A 27,468-nucleotide genomic window follows, 5' to 3' on the forward strand; every position below is an offset into this window, starting at 1 on the left:
CAAATGAAAGCATGCCAAACTGCTGGTCCTAAGAACAAGCCTGCTAGAATTCTAGAAATTAGCTGAACTGCACCTGATTTTTACTGACCTGTCTGCAACTACTAGCGATTCAAAGTTGTGACAGCCACTCTCTTTGCAGCCATCAACACCAATGTGAAGACCAAAAGACTTTGTAAGGAATTTTTCAATTATACGAGATGTGTTTTGAAAATAGACAGTGATTTGAAAACAAGTAAGTACAGAAACATGATATTTATTCTGATTAGCAAAACCAAGACAAGTAAGACAGTAGTCTAGGGTGATGTCAGCAGTTTGAGGCAAAGCGGAAATTCTGTGCAAGGCTCACATGGGAATTTAAATCTGTTAAGACAGCCCTACTACGACCAGCCTCCAACAAGCAACCACTGATGAATTCACTTAGTGTGTTTACTCAGATACTATAAACACAAGATGCAATAACAGAAGATTACGAACTTTTTTGAACAATCTACTTTGCTCCATCTTCAAAAGCTGTCTTGTTTTACAGTTTGATGACTCCTACCCTATTCCAAAGGATGTTATATTACACACAAAGCAATAGAGGTAACCATTGTCTGACAATAGTGCCAATTAACACTACTGCAATTAAAAAAAATAAAATAAAGTCACACTTTCTAATATCCCCTTTTCCAGATGGTTCAACAGTAGTCAGCAAAGAATGGATTGTATTATTAAATAAATCAGAGAAGTTATATCTTTTTGGTGCTAGAAATTTTTTTCGAAATATAGAAACATTTTCTACATTTCAGGCAGCCTAACAGCAACTATCTTTCAAATAAAAACAAAAGCTCTTACACCACACTACTAGAAGTCATAATCATTAAAACATCCATTAGGGTAACAAGTCACACGATTGGTAATGGTACTACATGAACCTGCCTGCTCCAATTCTTACGCTACAGCCCTCAGAAAAGCTTCATTCCTAGAATAAGTCGGTTACTACAGTCCAGGACAGTACTGTTACCATGTCTGAAGTAGGTTTTGTTTAAAAACAACAACAACCACCACCAACTGTAAGAGTCTGCTCTCCAAACTACTAAATTCCAAAGCAACTAAGTGAGATCAACACGATAAATTTATTTCCCAAGACATCTTCCAAATCCCCTCACACATATTCGAAGAAAGGTGCATTAGCGTTTATTACACAATACAGAATATCCAGAAATTGCATTTAGTATGTAAACTGTGTGTATGTGTTTATGTTTATCTATACATAAAAATACTACTGAAGACCTATGAAAGAAATGATTATTCAATTCCCTGCATGTGAACAGATCCATTTCAGTATGTGGTCCTTTTATAACAGCATATACTATTGCTTTTTTTTCCCCCTACCTCATCTCCACACCCCAAACACCGTATGGATAAATTTGATCTTCAGGTCTACCCACACAAACAAGAAATAACTAATCCCACCAAAAAATAAAAATATGTAAGTATAGCTGTATATGCCCCCTCAATTTCTCAGTATAAATGGTTCTGCAGTACACCCCTTTGTTTCTGTTAATTACCACATATAACTACGCTTTTACCATCAAGAGCTTTCCATATATTCTTCCTCAAATCCAGGCACAACTGGCACGAAAAGTAACACTACCCAGAAACAGCACAAGCTTGGCAAATCAATCAGTTCTCTGAGAACACAGATCAGCTGCAAGATAAAGACATTGCAAGCAAGAACCACAGTGCAGTAACAGCTACCTATACAAACAGGAAAACTGGAGTTACAACTGTCAGAGAACGAATATCAGCTATCCTACACAGAGAACATCACAAATCTATTATGAAGACTGGTACAAAAAAAAATTAGTTATAAAAATCCCAATGCAAGAAACACTCTTTGCAACATTTCTGACAAAAAAAATTTGCCTCTTACATACTACATTTTCTTGTTTTTCTTAATAGCCTACAATTTCTAAGGAAAAAGACAAGCCTCATGGGTCATTTCCACTAGAACCACAGGGATATGTTTAAGCTTACAGTACTTCTGATTTTCAGCACCATGCTCGAACCTCAGTTTTTGTTTACATAACCAGAGATCCCCAGTCCATGCCATATTTTTATTTCTATCAATATTTATCTTTCTGTTGCCAAAAATCAGTTAAGAAAAACACTCCTATATAATGAAAGTCACAAGAGACAAACCAAAACAAGGAAGAGGAAACTGTTTCAGGGTATACAGTAACAGCTCTAAGTCCTATCCTGACATGTTTATTCAGGCATTCAAGTAACTTTATTAGATGAAAAGCATCTCACTACCTAAATAGGAAGTTTACAATCCAAAGGCAAACTCTAGTAGAACCTGTAACAACACAAACCAGAGGGGGCCGGAGGGAAATGCTCGTCATTGACCAACTGAATTCAATTTACAGTATAGCAATATAAAAAAATCTGAAAATCTTATTCCAAGAAACAGCAGCCAAGCACGAAAAGTCATGCAATTCTTAATATATGGTGACTTAGCTTGAAGTGAAAGAGCAATGACAGTAGGCATGTGTGAGATTATAACTAGCTATTTATATAAAATTTACATATAGAAGCTTGGGATTTCTATGTAATATACATATAAAACTATGATGCTATATAGGAATAACATTGCTTTGTTCTGAGCAGATTCTTTGCTAGCACCCTTTAAGTGGAAGAACAACAGCTATGTAAGATCACCATAGCAGGGGTTTCAGAGAGGAGAAAAAGCTCAAGTGATCCTGAGAACTTTTTTCATCAATAAAAGGAGAGTCAGCTCACACAATTTATGCTTTCACAATTTCTTTGCACTCCTGTCACACAACAATGAGAAGTTCTAGTTTCCTTCCAGTTCTCCCCGCGTGCCAGTTGCTGCAAAAAGGCCAGTCTACTAACAGCCAAATTCAGTTTTGTACGACTCAGCATCTCTCAGAATCTATTTAAAGCAAGTGACGCTCATAGCATTAACTGCATGAATAGGAAAACTTTTTATTCGGATCTGATTTCCAGAAAAAGTGTGCAGCTTCCACACAAAGCTTTAAGTGGTGGGTGGGTCAGCAGAGTTCAGAGAATAACTGAATGGTTAAGGTTGGAAGGGATGTTTAGAGATCTAGTCCAATGTCCCTGCTAGAGCAGGATCAGTTAGAGCATATTTCCCAGGATTGCGTCCAGATGGCTTTTGAATATCTCCCAAGGACGGGGACTCCATAACCTCACTCGGTCACCCTCACAGTAGAAAAGTTTTTCTTCATGCTCAGACAGACCTTCCTGCGCTTCAGCTTGCGCCCGTTGCCTCTCGTCCTATCGCTCGACATCATGGAGAAGAGTCTGGCCCCATCCTCTTGACACCCCCCCCTTCAGATACTTATACACGTTGATGAGATCGCCTCTCAGTCTTCTCTTCTCCAGACTGAACAGGCCCAGCTCTCTCAGCCTTTCTTCAGAGGAGAGGTGCTCCAGTCCCTTCATCATCTTTGTAGCCCTCTGCTGGACTCTCTCCAGTAGTGCCATGTCTCTCTTGTACTGGGGAGCCCAGAATTGGACCCAGTACTCCAGGTGAGGCCTCCCCAGGGCTGAGAAGAGGGGCAGGATCACCTCCCTCCACCTGCTGGCAACACTCTGCCTAATGCAGCACCCCAGGAGACCATTGGCCTTCTTGGCCACAGTTAACTTCTTGTCCCCCAGCACTCCCAGGTCCTTCTCTGCAGAGCTGCTTGCCAGCAGGTCAACCCCCAGCCTGTGCTGGTGCCTGGGGTTCTTCCTCCCTAGGTGCAGGACCCTGCACTTGCCTTTGTGAACTTCATGAGGTTCCCCTCTGCCCAGTCTGTCCAGGTCCCTCTGAATGGCAGCACAGCCCTCTGGGGTATCAGCCATTCCTCCCAGTTTAGCATCATCAACAAACTTGCTGAGGGTGCACTCTGTGCCTTCCTCCAGGTCATCGACGAATACATTGAACAAGACTGGACCCAGGACTGGCCCCTGGGGGACACCGCTAGCTACAGGCCTCCAACTAGCCTGCGCCACTGATCGCAACCCTTGGAGCTCTGCTCTTCAGCCAGTTCTACTACAGAACAAGAATAAAGAGCTCATAAAAATCACAGTCTTAAGAGAAGTATCATCATATTATTTCACATAAGTCTAAATTTTTATGCTGAATTATGAAGTCTACTTAATTAAAAGTCTGTTCTTCTATCAGAGATTAATAGTTCTATCAGTTTGTGAGTAAGCTGCATCTCTAAAGAATAGCTTCACAGTTGCAAAAGAGGCTTCAAAATGCTACTAATCCTTAAATTTTAATTTTTTTTTTTTTAGTTCACCATTTCTACAGAAGAGTCATACTATTTGTGCTCTAACACAACTGTATTGACTAACTAAAAAGACGTTCTTGCTTGCTGAATTTTACTCCTCAAGGTAAGGGCAAAATACATTATCTTCAGTCTGACAGCGTTCATATTTTTAAAATTTTATTTCCACTAGTGATAACTAGTACTAATCAATCACCATCTAATAGACACAAAGGAACATACTTGTGGAAGCCTATTAATCTTTTACTGTCCTATTAATCTTTTACAAATTAGCATAGATTAGCCTTGTGATTATGTCCAAAAGTACAGCTATAACAGCACGTGCAGACAGTGAAACCAAGCTGGCATTTCTTACTCATTTTAATTTTTCTTCCCAACTGCCTCTCCCATAAGCCTTAATGAAAAACAGCAAGTCCACTCAACATCACCTTCTGACATTTTAAGTGAATGCTTACCGCACAGGGGCTTCATCCTCCAGCTACACCTGATGCAACAAGACACAAGCTTTTTAAAAATAAATGATTATCATACAATAATCAAAATAAAGTTCTGTAACAGCACAGCATCAGCTACTGTCGAAATCACTGCCACAGATTATTTTAATACTATTTTAGCAAACTGGTACTTACAATCATAATCCAAGTCAATTCAGATCAAAAAGCCAGCAGAACTTCCAGTGTTTTGGTATGCAAATAGGAGGAGTCAAAGCTGAGAGCTTACAGTAGAAGTGCTTTTGCTTTGCTAATGTTGCTAATAAATGGAACCTTGTCTGATGAAGATAATGTGAATTTGAAAAGCAAACTACTGGAAGATCCATCTAAAGATCAGTTTTAACAATGGGATGGCTACTGCCAAGCAGAGCCCTTGTATATTTATTTAGTACAGTCAGGCTGCTTTTTAAAGCCTACAATGGAGACTTCCTTAAAAACTAAACTTAAAACAATAATCCTATAAGACTCTTTTATCATTCACAGCACTGACATTCTCATTAAAATGGGAAAAGTTAGTGGTGTATGTTTTGCTCCTCAAGCTCTCTAGCTGCCTGGTTTCAGTGCATTCATTCATTGTTCGTTCCATCACTGTCATACAAGTTACTAAAAATCACCCCGTGAAAAATGGTAACCCGATACAAAGAAAAGACGATGATGCATTGCTTTCCACTGTCCAGATTCAATGGAGACAATTTGAAGGAGAATATTCTGAGGCCTAACCACAATAAAAAGTAGACTCTCTCACTGAGTTTCAAATGTAGTGAGAGAAAATCCTGAAATTCGTGAATTTCTACTGCATAGCACCATGAAATAACTTCTATAGCAAAGTTTGAAAGCAAAAAATGATAACATGCCCCACATCCTGAACCAATTCTATGCTCTCACATAACATTCATGATACTTCAGAACAACTTGCTACACATAAAATACTTCAAAAAGCACATATTTAACAATAATATTATTAATTTTATTTATCACTACTGAGCTGCTTGAAACAAACAGGAAAAGTTAACAACTATAAAAAAAAATCCAAACTATTGTGTTTTTTTAATCAAGGTCAGAATTTTCAAAATCTAGCCAAAACCGACTTAGCCAAATCTAACTTTTTCCCATTTGATCATCACAGTATTAAGAAAGTTTTATTATGAAATATGCTAATGTTTAGTATTAAATGTGATCATGGAAGGACATAATTCCCTTACCCAAAAGATTATCTAGCTATAAGAAAGTTCCAGAAATAATCTAAAAGTTAGGAGAGCAAAAACATATACACAGAAACATATTTTTTAAAGCACCCAGAAGGTTCTGCAAACTCAAAATACAGGTGTGCACTGGGGCTAAGAGTTATTAGTTAAAAACAAAAGCTGACCAAAACAGTATCTGAAACTTTGCGTGCACAGTAGCAGAGCGTGCTGTTGAGGGTTTTACAATTTGATATTCCAAAGAAGCTGCAATTGCAATGTTAGTTACTTCACGTTTTCTACAACAGATGTCTAGGTATCAACACTTCACATACTCGAGTACATATTTCGTTGCATTTGCTAAAACATGTTCTTATGCACAACAGTGTTTGCTTCTGCACTATTCAGAAAACATTTTGTGTACTAACCTGCTATCTCAAACACTAAGGGCAAAACTAAAAATATTTTATAGATTATACCACCATTTGGATTGCCTGAGTTATCTGGTTTTTTCTTTATACCAGTAAGTATAAATACAAATGTATAATTTGGCAAAATATAATTATTTTGGAACCTAAAACGTCCAAGGAGAGCAAGTACTTGTAATTGCAAGGTCTTTTTCATTGGGCAGAACTATTCTATAAACAGTCTTTATCATAACTAGAGGAAAAGAAACATATCAAGGAAATTGAAGCATAACAATGACCTCAAGGCACTCACTTTAACAAGTCTAATATTTCTTGAGTGCTTAGGATTGGATGAAACCACTGGGCACACAATTTTTGCCGAACCCAGTTTAAAAATGTAAGATTACAGCACCTGAAGACAATAGGAAAAAAAGCTCTTTGTCATTTCAATTAGAGTGGCATAATCTTAATTAACTCTTGCACTAGTCCTACCGCTAGCAGGAACAGACAGCATTTCGGTAGGCTATCAACTGGGACGTTACCTCCTGAAACAAAGTTTTCAAATCTGTGCTTTTCTTTCGGAGCACAGAAGTCTTCTCTTGTTGATTAGCAGTTGGTAGAAGCAAGTACCTGAAATTAGCTTCTGCAGAATTTCACTTTATTTTCAGGAAAGTTAAAAGGTTCTATGACAGCTTTACTGAAAGGCCTGCCTTCCCACTTTTACAGAGTACTACTATCATATAGTTTATAGCAATTATCGGGGGAGAGGACAGGGACAGAGACACAAACCGATTAGTTATGTAGTTTAGTACACTTGCATCTTTGCTTCTTCCGTCTTCTGCAGTTCTACAACAAAACCGACGTTTACAGAAGTCTGAACTATTTTGCTTTACGTTCAATCACTTCCGCAGCTACGAACAGCAGCAGAGGCTACAATGACCTCAGGAGGCACTGGGGCCGTAGTCAGACAGACCTGTACGGATCCACCCCTCGCTGCAACAAGTTACAGAGGAAACATAACAGAAGTACATAACGCCTACTGACAGCGAGTTTTGAAGTCAAAGCCTAACCAGCTGCCAGAGGAAGGTTTTGCAGGTGAAGGACTCGACTTTTAAATTCCTTTTCACAGAAGAGGAGAGCTGAGCTCTTCACGAGAGCGAGCCGCCGGGGCCTTGCTACTACTGCAGCATCTCAGCTAGCAGATACCGCAAGACGCTTGGCCAGATTTTGGAGCACAAAACCACCGAAGCCAGAGCGCGTCACGCCACCGCCAAAAGCCCCCGAGAGCTCTGCCATTACGCGAGCGACACCTACCAGAGGGAGCTCCCGCCGCGCGAGGGGCAGCGCCCGCGGGAGACCGCCCTGGCCGCGGAGGGGGGGAGGACAGCCCGCCCAGGCGGCACGGACACCGGCCGCGGGCACACGCGAGCCCACGCCGGGCCGGGCCACGCCGCCGCCCCGGCCCCCACCCGCAGCTCGGCGCCCCCGGGGCCGCCACCCCCGCCCACGGGCACTCACCTGCCTGCCGCGCTCTCCCCGCCCGCCAGCGCTGCTGCCGCTGCCGCCGCCGCGACTCCTCGGGCGCCTCCCGCCGCTGCCGGCCCGCGGAGCCCAGGGCGGCGCCCCCCGGGGCGGCGCGAAGGGGCAGCCGGCGGGGCCGGGCGCGCATACGGGGCGCGGGCCCGGCGGCCGCTCGCCCCGCTCACCGGCGAGGGCCGGCCCCCGTCCCGTCTGCCCAGCTCCTCATCCTGCCAGCGGGCTCCGGGGCAGCCCCGGCCTCCTGCCCAGCTCCTCCGCCGGCTCAGCGCCCGCCTCCCGCAAGCGCGCCCGGCCGCGGACGCCGGGGGTCTCTCGCCGGCGAGCCCGGCCCCCAACCGCCCCCCTCACTCGCTTCCCCGGACGAATCTCCCCGCCGCCATCTTGCCCGAGGGGGAGAGGGGAGCGCGCAGGCGCAGCCCAGGGAATCCCGGCCGCGGCGGCGGAGGTACAGGAACCCGCGCGCGTCGGCGGCGGTGGCGGCGGCGCGCATGCGCGAGGGCGGGAGCTCCTCCGCCCCCTCCGCTTGGCGCACACCTGCCACACGGGGCGGTGGCGGGGGGAGGGGTGGTGGTGTGTGTGGAGTGGCCGTTACCCGCCAACCGCCGCCTTCGCGGTGGCTGCCGCGGCGCCGGGCTGGAGCGGGCGCTGAGCGCTGCGGGCTCTTTCTGTTTTCCCTCGCACGGAGACCTGGAGCGGGACAGGGCGGGCTGTTTTGATAGGGCAAAGCCGGCGGACGGCGAGAGCCTGAAACACGGCTCGAATAATAGCTGCCAAACAGATGTAGTCCCTGAAGGGTCGCCTGTCGTGGTTTGGAGAATAAGTACGGTCAGGGGGAGAAAAGACAGGCTGCAGAAAGGCCACTCGCCCTGGCAGAAAGAGATGCACGCAACGAGGTATGGCAGCTGAGGGCAAAAGTTGAGAGTGCTTTCTCCACGTGTGTATTGTTACCCTCCTGCAGCGGTCAGGCCAGCAGGTCAGTGAGACAGTTCCCCTTCACAGAAGAGAGACGCTCTTGCCGATCAGTCTGTGTTTATCCACGTGGTCAGGGATCTTTATAATAAACCCTACACCTTTACTGCAAGTGAAAACCAGCCCCTCGGGTCTCTGCCTCCCATGGTCCGCTCCAGCAGGCCCTGGGTGGGCAGAGGTGCTCTGGTAACTTGTTAGCTCCAGTCCACTGCTAACAATGGGTTATGCACAATGGCCAGCAGGTCTGCGGTTTGATACCAAGGTCCTTCATCGCTTTTGGCTGAACGCCACCAGGTCCTGATAACTTGCCTGTTGGGGTTATACTTCCTATAAAGTTACTTCAAACTGATCTGATGCCTCTGACCTTCTCATTGGGAAACAGATGTAGGGTTGGGACTCTCCCCAGCATCCCCAGCCGCAGTCTAATGCAGACAATTCTTTGAGCCTCTGTGCTATAGCTTTGACATCCTTGAGCCCCCCCCGCCCCCTTAGACCTTTGTCACTAGCAGTCTCACCGATTTCCTAACTACCTTCTGGCTTTTGATGTATTTAAAGACCTTTTTACTGCCAGTTTGAGCATCCTTTGCAAGGTGCTCTTCGAATTCTTTTTTAGCCCTGACCGTGTTTAGCCCAAACATTTCCTGTTTAGATTTGACCTGCCGCGTTTTACAGGCTTTCTGTTCTCCTTATATGGGCCTGGGCAAGCTCTGCCCCCTCATTAGGATCAAAGAAATCACCTTCCTAAGCCCATTCGCACTCCTCTTCAGAGCCCATAATCAGAGGTAATACTAGACTGTCACAGCCCCCTGTGAAACTGGAAGTGGTTTTGTGCTGATGAGTAGTTGAGCCTGTGCATTTTATGTTTAGGTATTGTTTGCATTGTTTATTTTACTAATGAAGTTATTTCCAGGATTAATATCATTGGAATTAAATACACTAAGCAACAGTTATACACAGTTCAGCACAATTAACTTAGTAACATTTCATTTTTATTGGTAAATATTACTAGTTTTTACCTTCTTTTTACAATAAAGTGAGTCAACTATGAGGGTTACATATAAGATTATACACAACAGTAATAAAAACGTATACTCTGATGCTTCTAAAAATAAAGAAAAATCATTTCATACCTGGGAGATAACTCATTTTTAGCTGCAGTTTCCATCACTGCTGTGTTCTGATTTCTACTTTTCCATTTCAAGGGCCATAAAATTGTATCCTATAAACCATGATCATGAATAACTAACTACATGTGAGCTGATGCTACTGTGTGAACTCATATAATGAAAATTAGCTTAGTGAACCAGTGTTAGCTGCTCCAAATGTATATTTTATCTAAGCAAATGAGGTGTCAGACTGAATGTTGGAAAGGCAATACTTCTTGGTACATGTTTTTGTAAGTTCAGTCCCCTTTAGAGTCCCTTGCCTAAAAGCTAGATGATGACGAACATAAATTATTTTTCTGAGGAGCTGGGAATAAATCAAGGAGTGTCTCATTGTGTGACAATCTGAATAAAAACAATTGTAAACGTCTAGAAAAGCATGAAGTAACCTTCCTCTTCATGAAACGAGAGGAACTTTCAACATTTTTTAAGTCCGGTTTATGAGAGTCTGTTTTCAAATAAATTGCATTTGTGTGTCAGGTGGAGAGTTCTAACAATTAGAGTAACTACTGTTAAAAGGGAATTAATCTTAAACTGTACCTCATTCAGGAAGACTGAAAACATAAGAAGGATATTAAGGTAGCATTTTTTTTAATTATTTTCATATTTATTATTTTCCAAAGTGGGAAAGAAAGAAAAAGAAGAAAGAAATCATAAAAAAGAAATCATAAAGAAATCATAAAAGAAAGAAAGACAATAAATCAAAGAAAACCTAAAAAGAAAATCAAAGAAATCATAAAAAAGGTAGATCAAAACAATTTTAGGAAAATGAATCAACAGCAATAGTGGTATGCTATTTGCGGTCCCTTGGTTCCTTGAGGGCCCTATAGGTAAATAAGATAATCGGATGGATTTAACTATGAGCTACACCGTATGATTGTTGGGGTGAAGTGCTAGAATCAGGCCTATCTCCACAGGAAGAAAATAGAGAGAGTATCTGTCCTGGCAGTGAGGCTGATGGGCTCTGAGGTATTCTGAGAGCATGTCAAGCAGCAGCTGCTGGGCTGTTCCAGCTATAGCTCCTCCCTGGCCCCTGTGGCTGAACACCTGCTGTATTGCTAGGGAAGAAAGTAACTTTGGCTGATACACCATCTGCCTCCATGAAAGGGACAGCAAGTCACTGTATCAGACTCTTGAGCTAATCTGCCTTGTACAAAATAAAGGAATACAAAAGAGGTGGAAAAACAATAACTAGTTATGATTCTCAAGAGACCTGGCCATAATTGCTCTAAATTGTGCCGTAAGGAAGCATGTGCTATTTGAAATTAGCAGGAATTTGCCCTAGGAATTTGACCTCTCCTTTGCTTCCCATTGCTCCTTGTCATGCTGCCCCTACCCTTTCAGGAAGGGGACATAGGGTTTGTCTGTGTGCCTGTTGGGGAGTCCAGGACAAAAATGTGTGCATGGTGTACCCAAGTAGCACAGAAAGAGCAGACTGGAACATGTTTCTTAATATACCTTTGAAATAGCGTGCTTTCTTTTCTTTCCAGCCTGCTGGCCAGTCGCTCATCTGAAGATTATTAGTATTTATAGTTTTGTTTTTCAGAGCACTTTCAGATCAAGATCAGATTAGAATTCCATTTTGCTAGGTGTTTGACCGGTACACAAGTCAATTTTTGCCTGAACAGTTTAATCATCAAATTTAAAGCAATATGCCAGAAACAGATTTAAAAACCTAATGGGAGATGGAAAATGACAGTACCACTAATTAGTTAGACTGACAAATGAACAAGCTGATCATACTGAAGATAGCATTCTGAAAAGTTGTAGCCTGTTCTGGGGTAACTACCCACCAAGAAGAGCCATCACTTCATATCTTCAGATGTTTGTTAGAAGATGGACCATTTTCAGAAGTGTTGTTCCAAGGGCATTTTGGCAGCTCTTCCTAAAAAGCTGCTAACCTATTGGTCCAGGTTTTACATAAATGCATGAAAAATAAATTATTTAGGAATGATGTTAACTGTATTACAAAGCAGAATTATATTCTCCACGCTCTACACAGGAAAGCATTTCTCACAATTGGCAGTTCCCAGTATTATGATGAGAAATCCATGTAGTTGATTTTAAAATAGCATCTTGTAGGAGCCGTTTTGTCAACAATTACCTTGCAGAATAAAGGCCAGCCCAAAGGACTCTCAACATGTAAAACTACAGAGAGAAAAAATTTAGGTAGTCGTTTTACTGATTCCTGCTGTTGATGGCCTATTCTTCTCTATTCAAGGATTGCCAATCCTATAAGGCAAATGACCCATAGCAAGGAGGACTTTCCTTTTTTATGCTTGATTTAAGCAATTAATGGTCTAATATTAAAATGTCACTCACAATGCACTTAGCCTTGTGCTAGACAATGGAATATTAAAAATAAGTTGTATGTGAGATTTAGATACTTATATGCTGGGTGGTTTTTTTTTTCTCTTATATAGTTCTTATTTAAGGGGCAGTGTACTTCAGTGGCTGTAGTACTGACCTGGGATTTAGGAAATTCACATTCTCTTCCTGTCTCTGCCCATGAACTCTGCTGTGACACTGAGCAAATCATTTCACTTCTCTGTGAACGGTTAGCCCTCAAAACCTTCTCCTGTCATGTCTATTTAGACAGTAATCCTCTCAGGGAAGTAGATATTAGGTGTCTATGCAGTGCCAGCACTGCAGAGTCATCCTCTTTTTGATCACATATATAATATTGTTATAGAGGAAAGCAGAAATAATTTTACAACTCTTAAAATAAGTTGTCAAAGAATCTCAGAGTTAGTGTTGTATTTCCTGAATCAAGTCATTTTATTCAAAGGAACACAGAAAAAAGGTGAAATTTCTATAGGTTAATGTAAAAATTAGAAAAATGTTTGAATGATTTCTACTGTGAGTTAGTTGTAGTCAACAGAAAGTAATGGGAAAATGAGAACTCACAACACTTCGCTCCTGGGGTTCCAAACTATAACAAAGGAAAAAAAAGATGCTTTTCCAAAGAAATAGTCCTGAATTTAGATATTATGTAACCCCAGAATCCTAGGGGTGCATTTAGAACTGTGTTTTTAAACTAAACTTTAATGTTGTTAAATAACCAGCATGGATCCATCAATTAATTAGGTCAGAGAACCCGGAGCAACGAATCATATTTTGAGTTGTTGGTGGTTTGCCTGGCTCATGTTAAGGTTCACATATTTAAAGGAAACCAAAGGAAAAAACAGTAGATGTTAGTTAGTTAGTTTCTGTTAGCCAGAAAAGAAAACTGATCTCAGGGTTAAAGGATTAAAAATAGAGGTGTCCTCTTAAAGCCGCCTAATTTTTAGAATCATAGCATTAAATTTATCCTGTCAGTCTAAGGGAAAGTGATAGTTGCATGGAATATGTCCAGGTTTTCTGTGCTAGAGTTGAAGAGAGAAAGAAAAAAAGAGACACGGGTCTTAAATATTTATGAAAAATTACTTTGAGTGTAGTCCAGAGAATGAGTCATTTTGAGTTACATACAATTCCAGATAGCTGAAGAGGTCTGAACTTGCACCCAAAATCCTTAGCTTTCTAAAAGAGTGCTTGTGAAATTTAGATGTCTGCATCCTTAAATAATGCTGCTATCTGACCTGAGAGATAGAAGGGCAGAGAGATCCTAAAGACTAAATTTAGTTCAGGTGCTTGTCCCATTGAAATCTATAAGCCCAGAAGATTTTGATGCAGTGCTTGCTTCACAGTAAGAGGAGATAACTGCAGTAAGACAAGGAGACAGAGTCAGAGTGCAAGCTTCAGAAATTACTTTCTTGGATTACCGTAGCTCCCAAAGGCCAGGACACAAGGGACAGATTTTGGGGAGGGGGAACTAGAAAGCAATTTTTACATCAGAAACATTGCCTATGATCAACAGAAGAATTATACGTGGTTGCCAAAGCTACTAAATGCATATTAACAAAAATTGTGTTGTGAGTAAAGACAGGCAGTGACCAAGTTAGAAATATTATCCAAAATATTACAGTCAGGGAAGAAATGTTAGCAAACTTTTTTCAAGACAGAAGTTGACTCTACTTTACTGAAGAAAAAACAAGGTGTAAACGGAGTTTGTATATCCTAGAGTGTATTTCAGTAGCTGTGTGATTATAACAGTAGCATCTCCTTGACATCTAAGCAAGCAAGAAAGGCACCCTGCCATGGAGGTGAGGACTACAGGATGGTGTCTGTTTTAGAGAAGTGACTAAATTTGCCTAACACAGAAGAAAATACCTGGAAAGAAATGTAGTGAATGATCAGCTGTTTAACCAGCGTTTCATGGCGTTAGAGGCTAACTGTCCTGATTCAGACCACTTCAGCGCAACACTACTTAATGACTTCTAGGATGTGGAGTTTCTTCTCTCAAAGAAACGCCAAAGTTTTTATTTTGCTATGTATTGTACCAATGAGATTTTCAACAAAATGAGGCATTTTTCCTTGAGTGTCCTCTTTTCCAGAAAGTTATTCTGAGTAAAGCTTATTATTCCGTATACATTTCCAACTTCATACCTGTGGCTAGAAATTGATATGTAAACACGTGCTGACGGTTTTTTTACGGAATCGACTGGGGAAGCCTAGCTGTGAAAAATCAATGTATTTTGTGAAATGTGGGCAGTAGCTTATTTAAAAAAATGTAGTTGATTTAAGAAAAGCATCGTAACATTTACAGCAAGGGAATAAAGTATATTAATCATCAAAGCATTAGCTCCTAATAAGGTTTTAAAATTAGCATTATGTAGGAAAAGCTACCTATTCCGATAATGTTATTCATGAAATACTTTTTTATTTGAGCCATTCATTATTGTAAGTTTTTCACACATAGCTTATTAATAAGGAATCAAAATACTCGTATGACTGTTTATCCCTGGATGGTTGTCAGTGGCTGATAATATCATGATCTATTTTGTGCATGTAGAGTAGGATCAGTAATAGAGCTTAAATACCTCGAGCTCCCACTCGAATCAGAAGAGATAGAACATGTATCATGCTGCAGGAGCACCAAAAAAGGGGATAACAAGCAGGCAACACGTACATATGATAAAATGATACGTATTGCTAAACATATATTATTCTTCAGTCTTGTTTTATATTTTTTTCTGTCTGAACAACATAAAAAAGGAGTGAAAAACCAAGTCAAACACCAAATATGTATAATAATCTCTGGCAAGATTTGTCCAGTCAAAAATAAACATTTAAAAGTGACTTCCTCAGTAAGAATTATACAAGGTTGGATTGTTAAATCTTCATAATTATTTACGGATGTCTTACATGAAAAGCTTTAGGTGTGCTTTATTTCAGTAGTTGCTCTAAAAGATTTTGCCGTTCAGCTCAGTTTTCTTTACTGTGACTCGGGTAGCTGGCAGTTTGCTTAACATTCCACTGGGAACTTCTGTGGACCTAGCCAAACCATCAGCGTGATGACACTTAAGCATAGAAAAAATAACAATGGTAAGCAGTTTACACAGTAAATATACTAAAACTGAACTCATAAAATAGAGGTGCGTGAATTTGCTGATGTGGTAATTTTCAAAACTAGAAAAAATACAGCCAGGTGTCTTTTCATCCAAGTACAGGTGTAATCCATTACTTCAAACAGCGAGAGTAGCATGGATTTCAGGTGAACCATAAGCCCAGTGAAAATAGCATTGTTACAAAACAAATTTTTATGGATTGTTCCAAGTGAAGCAAATCTCTGTTGTCTTCCCCAAATTTTCTTATGATCAAGTATGATTCCTTACAAAGATCTTTAGCAGGGAAAAAACAATAGAGCTTCCAGTAGCGTGGGCTCGACATGTTTTTCCTCTCAAATGGTTGTTATCTAGAAAAAATGAACTAACGCTGCTGATACAAGCATTTTCAGAGTTCTCTCGGGAGAAAAATGTTTTAAAATATAGGAATTGTAGGAGGGGAATAAAGAAATACTTTTCAGTGCTTTCCAGAATATGGTGTTATATATGAAAGTCTTCATATTTCATCCCAGCATGCTTATAGTCCAGTATGTAGTATAATAATTATTTCATATTAAGACTTAATTTATGTGAAATTCAAGCAAATATAGCAGATAATAGAGTGTGCTGATTGGCTACGGCATGGTTTCGGACCATGAGATTCGTCTCAGGCATCTGAAGTCTTCTCAAAGATAGCCCAGGGGGCAACGCCTCTAGCTTATTTTAGCCACTTAAGATAAATTACCCTTTAGAGTTACCTGTTTAACTCCACTGATCGTAAAGGGAGTCTAGAGGACCAGCTTAGCCTTAAATGTCCAACTTTTATATTCTTAAATGAAAATGCATGATTCTTATCTCATATGCTGAGACAGGACTTATTCAATACAGTAATGCAAGAAATTAATGCAAATTATAAAATAAAACCGTTTAAATGCTTTTAGCAAGCTGCACAAGCATCTACACAAGTAGGTGGTTTTGTGTAAAGGACATACATAAATTTTATTCTTGGACCTTATCAAGGCATCTTTCCTTCACATTTCTGATTGTTACTCTCAGCGTATTATCAGTAATGTTATCCTTATCTGAGATGCTGCTACTGTTTCTCTGCAAAAGAAAAGGCTCTGGGGCCTGAATTACCAGCTCTAAGTCAAATATAACTCCATTTAAACAAATGCATCAGTATTGGCAAAATCAAATATATATATATACACGCATGACCATCTCTACAGTAGGTATTGTTTCTTTCTAAAAGTCTATTGTTACTTACTCGTCCACTGGTAGTAAGCAGTTTTTACAGTGCTGATGTGATAACCATTATCTCTTTGAAAACCGCCTAAACTAAAACCCCATGAATATAACTACATCACATACAGGTGGCAAATTCTGAGAAAAAATATATGGTTAGAGAGTCAAGATGTTCCTTCATAAGCTTGGTGAAAGCTTGGTGAAAAGTTTTGTGTAGTAGCAAAGCTTCCTTCATTGACTTGGTCCCAGGTCACCAGCAGGCAGGGGGCAGCCCCAGCTGCACTGGCCCTGCCGTGGTCCTCAGCCCCAGCAGCCAAACCGCCCCCAGGGGCACGCGCTCAGGCGTATGTTAAAAATTGAGAAATATGTTTTGAGAAAAATTTATGGTTTCAGATTAGGCCATGCCCAAAAAACTGTGCCAGCACCTACGTGACAAACAGTTGCCAGTTGAATTATCAGTTTTCTAAGAAAAGATTATTAAATGTTTTGCTAGAGATAACCTATAGCTATCAGTATTACTGAATTCATCATTATAGAAAAGTCCTTACAAAAGGCAATGATAAACATCTGTGATTGATAACTTTCAAAATCCCCACTATGTCACTAGAGCTGTACATCATAAACCTATTTTGAAAGAATGACATAAGATTTTTAATACACTGAAGAGAAGATATTTCTGCTCAACTGGAACAGAAATAAAGTGTATTTTTAGTGCCATACTTTCATGTGTTTCATATTTTTATGTAAGATAAATTTCAGGACTTCTAGTCATGATTCAGCAAATAAATGCTTGCAAGCAGCTGAAGTAATAATTCTTATTACTCAATCAGTTACTTGAAAAACAAAGCTGTTCTGACATGCATGTTAAGTCCAGACCATAAAATTGAGCCAGTATTTCACATTCACAGGTGTTAATACTGTCTAGATTTTTTGAGGGATGTTAACGTCAAATAAGGAGAGTCATATAAGCAACAAAGGTTGATAGGTAAAAGGTCAAACCCAAGATAAATCTTCAAACGCGTTCTGTCAGAAGGAGAGAGAAGAGGAGATTTAGGGGTTTGTTTGGTTTCTAGTTGGGAAGGGACAAAGTGAAATAGCCACTGGAAGTTAAATTTCCATTTTTTATGGAAGTTTGCATAATTTTATAGTGGGCATTTCTACAGACTGCTTCCACTTTCTTTTAAGATAGGGGCAAAGCTGTCATGAGGCAAAGGTATTCCCTGACTTACCAGATAGCTTCAGTGAATTGGCCGGTGTTAGAACACAATCTCATCTTTTGACTGTAAAAGGAGAGTGCCTTCATAGTTGAACCTGATCACTGAACTGCACGGCAGCTGGTATCGATAAGATATATCAAGGTGTCATCAGATCATAACTTTCTTCTTCTGTTTTGCCGTCTCACTGTTAATGATGATACAGCAAACATCCGCACAAAGGAAAAACAAGCCTACTGTGACTTTTTTCCATGACCAAGCAGCAGGCCAGGGCCACTGCTGGGTCACAAATACTGCTGATCAACTCAGAAATTCTAGCAGCAGCGCAGTTGACAGAATCGGTCATGCAGAATGAAAGTCAGGGCTGTGTTCTCTGAAACCGATGGAAACTGGGCAGTGAGATGCTGCCTGACCAGAGCACAGATCTTGAGAAAATATTTTGGTGTGGCCAGAATGCAGAAGTCAGATCTATGAGGAGGAACCAGGGCACATTTCAAATTCTGTCATAACCTTTCCAGAAGTTAGGAGAGGGATGTATAAAGAAATTGACATTTTAAGAAAGAGGGAGAAAGAGAACAAAAGAGCAGGGAGTATCAGACAGAGATATATGTGTCTGATGCAACAGAATGCCATCATTTGCCATTGTTTCTGGGTCAGTGTGTACCACTTCATGGAGTGGTAGAACTACTAGGTATAATATATACAGACTACCTTAAAAGAGATTACTTGTAGTGTCAAGCACTAAAACATTAAGAAATCTGAGGGTGAAGGTTGCCTGTGCAATCTTAATTCATTTCATTTGCATGTGTATCCTGTGGAGCAGTATTTGTTCATACTGTCATATTTTTTCCACAGGAATCTAGAGTCAGTCAGTGACTGCATCTACTAAGAACATAAGAATGTGACGTGGCTTAGTTATGCACTCTGTAAAGAGCACCTTGTTCTGTTTGCTCTGAACTGAAGCTGCTAGTTTCATTTGAAGCCGCTTAGTTCATATAATGGGAGAGATAGTAAAGAGTCCTTCCATATTAACCCTCTCTTCTATGAAATGCCCTCTCAGTCATCTTTTTTCCCGGCTGAACTGTCCTAACCAAGCTAGTCAATCCTAGTATGGAAGGCATACCAAATCCTGGACACCCTTATCTGCACCTCTTTGAATTTTACTCTGTGCATTTTTATATACTCTATAGTGTATACATTGTACTATACCTAACATTCAAAATACAAGGGCAGCATGGGTGATGCACAGTGACATCTTTTGGAAATCAAAATAGACTACGTCAGCAGGACCTTTCTTGTGCGTGTGGTTACTGACTCCTTCAAGGAAAGCTGATGGATTAATATGTAAGGAGAAATTATGCAATAGTCATACTGATTCTTCCCCAATAGACCATATTTATCCATGCTTCCACTAATTTTGTTTTTCGTGGTGGCTTCCACTAACTTGCCCAATTGCAGAAGTCTTCTTACTGCTCTTTAGTTCCTCTTCTGCATCTACTCTGGAAGCGTTTTAAAAAGTTAGTGTCAGACTAGCCAGTGTCAGACTGACCACAGTCCTCTGATACTTGGGCCCACTGAAAAAATGTTGTGTGGTTAGTCTCTCAGCAATGTCATCCTTCAGTTCCTTTAGAGCCCTTGAGTGAACGTCCTTGGTTCCTGGTGATCTGATATTGTTTGTTTTTGTCTTTCTCCCTTAACATGTTTTACTAACGCTTGGATTTAAAGCAGATTATCTGACAGATTACCTGTAAGGAAAGGTTTACATTCTTGTCCTTCTTGTCTTCTTTTGTAATTCTGTATGTTTGATTCTCACAGAGAAGCTCGATTTTTGTTGATGTTTCCAGCAAGTGGGGTACAAATGAATCATATGCTGTATTGAGAAATGTCCTTGTGATGGATCAAAGGCATTGTTAAGCTGATGGAAAATGATAATTTAAAAAAGGATTGGGTACCTCTCTGAAGGTATTTATCACTTTTCATATGTCAACTGTAATTATACTGAAATAATTATGTTAATAGGGAATCTTTCATCAGTAAATATAAAAATAGTCTCTTTTACATCCAAGAATCTTGCCATCAGGAGAGAAGAAAAGCTAAAGGTTTCTGAAATGCAAGAAAGTTATTGAGCCAAATCCTGCAGGACTTGATAGGATGAATATAATTTCGCATCAGTACATTCCTGCTGGAAACATTGTAGAAGTTACTGTGGATTTGCTAGTGTAGTAGGACACAGTTAATAAGGATATACTTCAAGTACATTTGAAAAATTGAATGTGCTTGTGTGAAACTGCTGAATTTGAATGTTTGTAACTCTGAGCATGCTGAAACAATTTTGTTCGAACATGGCTTAATGTTTATCTAATTTTCCAAATAATCTAAATCTGAGGTTTCTATTCTTGTTAATTTTTAGTTATTTAGGCACAAATATTTGAATAATTACAGTTCTGAATATTTTACCAAAATTCTATAAAGTTAGATAAAAACACCTACTGACTATTAAGCATGTATATTTTCAGACCCAGAAGATAAGTAAAAATCTTTAAGCAAGTTTAAAAAAAGAGAAAATTGAATGGACTGTGATTTAACTACAAAATTAGGATTGTTATTTACAGGTGAGGCAGAGAAAGTATGCAATGTGAAAGTGTTTTCATAAAAACTTATTTTATAGTTCTCCGTGGTTACAGCTTCAAAGTCCTATGAAAAGTAACTCCAAAGTATTGGCTGATATACATATACCTGTGTGTATTCAGATTGTTTGCACACTACAAACTACAAGGCAAGCAAAGTGTCCCCCGTCCTGACTGAAGCTTTTGAATATGCAGAAACAAACAAACAAACCGAAACCAAGAGGCTGCTAACCTACAGAGGTAACGTGAGTGAGAGAACTGGCTTCTCCTCCTCCCTGAGTGACAGTTGACACTCTTAGCATCATATAATAGATAGCACCTTATAAAACCAATACTGAAGCTGAAGCCCAGATTCTCAAAGGTTTAACTGTATATGAAAACCTTTGCAGAAGCAAGGTGTATGTTCCTCAACTGAATCTTTGTTACTGATAGGTATATGTGATATATATCGCTTGTATATGTGATGGGAAGATTCCAATTTAAGTGTCAGTGAGAAGGATAAATTTGCATAATTAGCATCTGGAAGAAAAATCAAATGTGATGCATCACCATACATTTCTTTTTATTTTTAGAACTGCAGTTTAATTACCTCCGGCACTGTCACAGCTGCTACATGATTCTTAAATATTTTCACTGAGTAGTTGGCATCTTAATGGAGAGATTGCCTCCTGTACATTCTCTCCTGGTTGCGATTTTATGAAATAATCTAACTGCCTGAACTATAAATACCCTATTACAAAATTCTGTACTTCACTTCTTGTGCAGTTTCTTAGTTGGAGAAAATAAGGAAAGACAGAACAGTACAGAGGGCCAGTTTTACCCATCTTCTTGCCTGTATCTGTGTAGCTGCTATAGGACATTTAAATACATAACTAGAATATATAGTTTAGTAGAGTTAACCTGTGTGAAGAGTGAGCAAATAACTATGCCCCCAATTCTGATAAGATGAAACCTAATCTGATACTTTATATAACAGCTATGAAAAATGTTTGCATCTAGCAATCTAGAAATTCACATGTAATGTTTTATACTTTTTGAATTCTCAAAATGTACATGATTTGTGGAAATGTTATTCAATCAAACTTAATATGATTATTTTAAGAATACTGCCAGTTCCTGAAATTAATGCATTATCGTACGTTATTCAAAACGTCTCCTAATGTGCTGCTTCATTAAAAAGCAACCTAAATTCCCATAAATGAGTTCACAAGACAGAATTAAAGCAGTGAACAAAGAATTAGTAACACTAACAAATAATGATAAATAATTAGAAGTAGGCCTGAGTTGAAGATCTTCTTTTGAGACCTTGAAAACATTTGGCTCCAACCTTACTTTTTGCAAATCAGACAGGTCCATAAAATAACAGTATTTGAAATCCACATTTTCGTCATGTTAAAGATGAAATATTTACTGTGATTTCTTATACCTTGACTAAAATACGCATTGACTGAAAGTAGTTCCTGCATACAAATACATTTATATTACTACAAAGCCTCCACCGTAACCTTCTCTCCTCTTAGTTATTCCCTAATATCTTTCTGAATTTCTCTGGTTGTTTAGCATTCTCATCTGATACTGTAGATGAATAAACAGAGATTCAAGAAAGAGAGATTAGCAGATTTGCCTTAATTCAACCGTCACATATATAGTACTGCAAGAAATTCATAGGCCTTAATCGTGGAAATATTTGAGCATTTACTTAAGTTCGTTTCATTGAAATAACAATTCTGTGTAAAATTATGGGTTTACATAATCATTTGTATGATTAGAGCCTGTGGATTATTGATGAGAAGCTTGGATGAAAGAATCAATAGATTTCATTTCTCTAGCTTCTTCTGAGATCTGATCTTGAAACTGGTTGTCAGGTTTGCGGAGGATGCCGAATACATATAAACTTTCCTATGCAATCAAAAATATCAAAAAGATCAAACAGGGAGGACAAACAGTGAAAGCATTCCTGTCTTCTCATGCCAGGTGCCTGCCTAGGAGGAGCAGTCGTGCCTTCTTAGACGGTTCAGTGTGAGCAAATCTTTCTTTGTTTTAAACAGTTCATTCATTGTCTACTTTGAGGAGCAGGGGAACGGGAAGAAAAAAATTATATTCCTGTTCTGGATGAAATACATGGTATTTGTATATTTGTAACTGATAATAAAAAAATCAGCAGTGTTTGAGTTCACAAAATGTTACAAATGAGGATAAGTTGCATGTATGAAAAGTAGAGAGAATATTTGCAGATAGCTGCTCCCACCTCTCTTAATTGCTTATTTGATATATTTCTGCAAGGCAAGCATAATGTAAAGATGGCCAAAGTTCACTGAATGGATTGCACACTGAAAGAGGTACTTGTGTTTTTCAGTCCGTAAAAGTACACCTGCTTCTTCTGAGGGGCTATTGTATCACACAGTAAGGTTTCAAATGAAACCTTACCACCTAACACCTCATAAAGCCATTTATGATCAATAAATGAACCACTTTTTAAACAAAAAGAACAAATTTCTAATGGTATGGTACAGCTACTTATGCATATGTATTCTAGCAAAAATGTTTAAATGTTTTCTATCTCAAAAATGAATCACTGGAAGTAAATGATGCTTCTCCTATCTGGTAAGATGCGCAATACCCAGATCCTTCATCAGCTCCTAGTGTTTTGAATCATATAGTATATTTCAGTGTATTCTTTCACAAGATCTGATGCATTATGCTATCGTCTAATTTAGTATTGCATTTCATTGCAGATTAAAGAAAAAAAAGAAGCTGAGTAGAACCAATCTTCGCGTTCTTTCCTTGTGAAAATGAATGGCAAAGAGACGTTAGTAGCCTTACTTGATTCTGGCTCAGGTATGTCTGAAGATTTCTAACTCCAAGCTTGCACATATGGTTACATTTCTTATTTTTTCCTTTGCTTTTTGTTATTTTTTCCATTCAAGAGTTTTTCTTTTCTCTCTATGTGATGCTAACTTCCTCTACTTTTTACAGATTAGCAACACACATCTGTTTACTTCAGAGCTAGGGTAACACACAGACTTTTGTCCGATGTACAGTCTTACTAGAGTGTCAGCATGATTGTCAGCATAATTTCTTGTACAGGTAATCATTAGTGACCACAAGTTAGAAATATAATGTGCATCTCTGTTTCCAAACGTACAAATCCATGCTTCTGGAAAACACTCCCTCAGCTGCTCCTCTCCACTGCTTATGCACTGACATTATACCTTGATTTCTAGAGTTGATGGTTATTTTGGGAGATTTTTTGGCAGTAAGAAAATTGGTGTTTATCGGTCACGTTTCCTAATTTTTAATTGAACAATACAGAACCTTGAGTCCAGCTGATGTCACTGGAGTTAGAGAAAAAACTGGAGCCATGCAGAAGTAAGCTGAGATGGCCCTTGAGTCTGGTTTCAGTAGATTTTCTTGCTTTTTCTTATAAACTTTCATAGCATAATTCCTGAGAGAAGCTTAGCATAAAACCATGTTAACACTTCTACTTTTCTGCTGTTGCTGAAATGCTACAAACCCATTAGAGTATGACAGCTGTTTTATTGATATGGAGGAAAAAAAAGAATAGGAGGGCTATATTTGCTTCCATATTGGGGTTAAACTGAAACAGAGATTTCAATTAAAAAATAAAAACACATTTTCTTCTGAAATAATTATGTAGTAATGCTAAAAACAACAACAATGAAAGCATGTGCTTAAACCAAACATGAGTGAGGATGGAACCAGTCTCATGCCCTAAAAAAAGTGATTAGCCCTCATATATTTCTGTCCTCAACACTTTTTGCAGCTGTGTTGCTTCGTGCTAGTAATACTTTTAAAGAAAAAAGATCTGCTTTTTGGTTGCACTTATCAGTTAAAACCAGAAATTCTAAAAATCTTCCCTTACAGGATGCAAATGGTAATGTTAGTTAAGCTAATAAAAAAGATTAAGTTGACATATAAAAACATAGGCTTATTTTCACTTAAGAGTTGCTTTGGTCTGTCTGTCTCAAATCTAAGAATTTACGTAGAAGTAATTCTTTTGTTGTTGTCCCAAAATAATTGTTTAAAAGTACCAGGCTAATTAGTTTCATATTTTTTTCCTTCTTTCCTGTATGTTTTGTGCTATTCGGAAAGGAAAGACTCCAACAGTTAAGTTTCTATGTACTCCTTATTTCTCTTCTATAAATAGCCATCTCCAGGTGCCTTTGTGCAGTAACCACTGCTGTTATAGAATGTGAAACAGAGTAAAAATGACAGCTGTCACATTTCTACTGGTCTCTTTTAAGCTTTTAGAATGAAATTAGATGATCATCAAGTGATTCACAAGCCACGTCATCCACATTCTATCTAATAGATATTACATTTAATTTAATGTATCAGAAGGATGAGCATTAGTGTCAGAGAGTTCAAGTTGGAGGTTATGAGACAGGGTGTTTTTTTTTTTTTTAAATATGCCCTTATGCATTGCCCCCCCCAAGCATCTTCTAATGTGCTGAATGACTCTAATGAGCACTGAATATGCAACTAGGCGTCACTTTTAAATATTAACATTAAGAGAAAGCGTTCAAATTAGTATCACTGTACTATTGCAGTAAGGGCGATTTATATAGAAATTGGTGCTGGTCTCTCCTTGCATCAGTCAGATGAAGACTGAATGCAGAAATATCTGCCGTAAGATCTTTATGGCAGGTATGCCTAAATAACACTTCCTAAATAACATTTTGCAGTGTTCCTGTGTCTAAAGAATCTCTTTAGCCCTTTGTGCTGTCAAGTAAATACAGTATAGCCACGTTTGCTTACAAAGGAGGTAGGAATGAAAAAGATATGAAAGAAACTGGCATGGAATACACATCAGCTGGCTTTGTGGCAAATGAAACCTGGTTTAGTCACAAATAAGACAGTATTTTATCTGTAGCCTCCCTCTTCCAAAGAAGCAGCATTGGAAAAGAATTGTAATGAATGGATTCAAACCGACTTGTTCTGCGCACCTACTTTGTGAAATTAGGTGCTGAGTGTCACCCTCTGAAGTAGCCCTATCTCTTGACTTTGACTAAAGGAGTTTGAACAGATGAGCAGCAGCCAAGCAGGTGGCATCCGTGTCTCAGTCCTGGTTCCTCCTCTACTTTCTTCTTGACCAAGGCTCATTCATTGCATCCTTCTTAAGGGGCAGCCTACTTCCCCCTCTGCAGCCAGCCAGCCAGATCGGCAGACTTGTATGGAGGACTGTTGAAGAAAAAGGACCCTAGCTCTGCCGAGTGAAGAGTGAGCACTTCCTCTCACACCCATACTACTCACAAGTAGAGCAGCAACAGAGGGGCTGAACCCCTCTCAGAGCCAGATCTGTAATGTGAGCAGTCTGAATATACTCACTAGGAGAGGCTTTTTTTCCCGCTGTTTGGTCATGTTAGTGAAAATCCGTCCTTTGTGATTAGTCATTTCCTGAAGGAAGTGTGGGGTTTTTTTGGTATATCCTCTTAACGGGAGTTGATGAGGAAAAACACATGTTTGAATGTTATTTCCAATGGGAAAAACAATAAGGAGGAGGTTAGGTAAATGAAAAGGAGGAAGGACGGACTGAGGAAAGGGAAAAAACAGGGAAAAGGACAGAGAAATAGAAGTAGAGAAACCTATATCCTGACAAAAAAGGAGTGAAAGCAGCATTTTGTTATCCTGTACTTGTCTGTCGGTCTCTAAATATTTGCACAGTCACTGTATTGCCCTTCTGTATCATTGATATACTGCAGCCTATAAAAATATAAAAGTGAACTTGGCTATTTTCTACGAGAAAAGGGGAGTAAAATGGGAGACAACCAGATCTGCATTGTGAGGGAAACTGCTTTATTCAGTAGGTGAATGAAGGGAGACAGTGACAAGAGCTTCTTGACTTTTAATTCACACCTTGTGAGCTAGATCCATCTGGGAGTTTTGCCTTCAACAGAGGCAGCTCCGCAGTGGTGGCAAGGGGATTGTTACTGTCCTATGTATTCTAGAGATCACAGATCTGTTTCCTTTGATGGGGGCTGAGATCCACTTTTAGAAGTCATGGTAGAAATACTTTCTTTCATGTGTGCTTCAGAAATACAGAAGATAAGCTTTATACAGAGTCTGTTGTTATAATACTCATTGTTTACTTGTTTAAAGCATTCTCACATATTCCTGTAATTTCAAATCACAGTTGAGTAGCTAAGGAAAACTTGAGAAAAATCAATTAAAGTTTTGTTCCAAGACTAAAAGGTTCAATACATAACTTGCTTACAGCAATTTTTTACCCACAATTTTGAGCTGGATTAATCTGTTGGGGAGGGGACTGTTAATAGGACGAACAGGTCAGGAATGAAGCTGGCTTATTTGTGGCATAAGGGCACTTAAAATGTTTTTGATAAAAAATGATTCTAAACCAAAATGGCACTTATTAATAACCCGAGGGATTATGGCCAGTGTCTAGTAATATTTCCTAGACATCTGGAATGATCACAGCAAAGAAAGATCTTCAAGTGAAGAACCCTGAGGTTGTTTACTTGCAGTGCTGGCAGAGGTCAGAGATTCAAATCTTTGACTGAGTGAGCATCCCTACTAGAAAAACACTTAACGCTTGGATCCAGATGTATAAATGAATAGCCTGAATGGCCGGAAGGGATCACTGTGATCATCTAGTCTGAACCCCTTTCGGGGATTACTTCTGTTTTACGCTGAATGAGTCTTTGTCATAAAACACAAACAATCTTGAGAGAATGAGCTAAGAGTACTAACCAATAGGCTGCAGAGAATACATCTGCATGATGTTTAGCAGCAAATACAAACTCTTTTGGCCTGTTTGATCAAGCGGTCACATAGTCATGGTTAGTGCAATTTTGAGGTTAATGTAGCAATGGTAATGCCAGAGGGAACAAAAATTACAGCTAGATGACTGAAGTGGGTTGATT

General features: G+C 39.4%; 1 protein-coding gene across 2 annotated transcripts in view; it reads right to left on the reverse strand.

Annotated features, from left to right (window-relative positions):
- LOC104150979 (APC regulator of WNT signaling pathway) overlaps nucleotides 1-8,018 on the reverse strand; it is a 103,909-nt gene extending 95,891 nt beyond the window's left edge. For both annotated transcript variants that reach the window (XM_068924315.1, XM_068924313.1), the window contains exon 1: nucleotides 7,905-8,018. The gene's annotated coding sequence lies outside the window, so the exon portion shown is untranslated. The remainder of the gene's footprint in view (nucleotides 1-7,904) is intronic.
- Between the last annotated feature and the right edge of the window lie 19,450 nt (nucleotides 8,019-27,468).

Source organism: Struthio camelus, chromosome W (assembly GCF_040807025.1).
Source record: "Struthio camelus isolate bStrCam1 chromosome W, bStrCam1.hap1, whole genome shotgun sequence".
Lineage (NCBI taxonomy): Eukaryota > Metazoa > Chordata > Aves > Struthioniformes > Struthionidae > Struthio > Struthio camelus.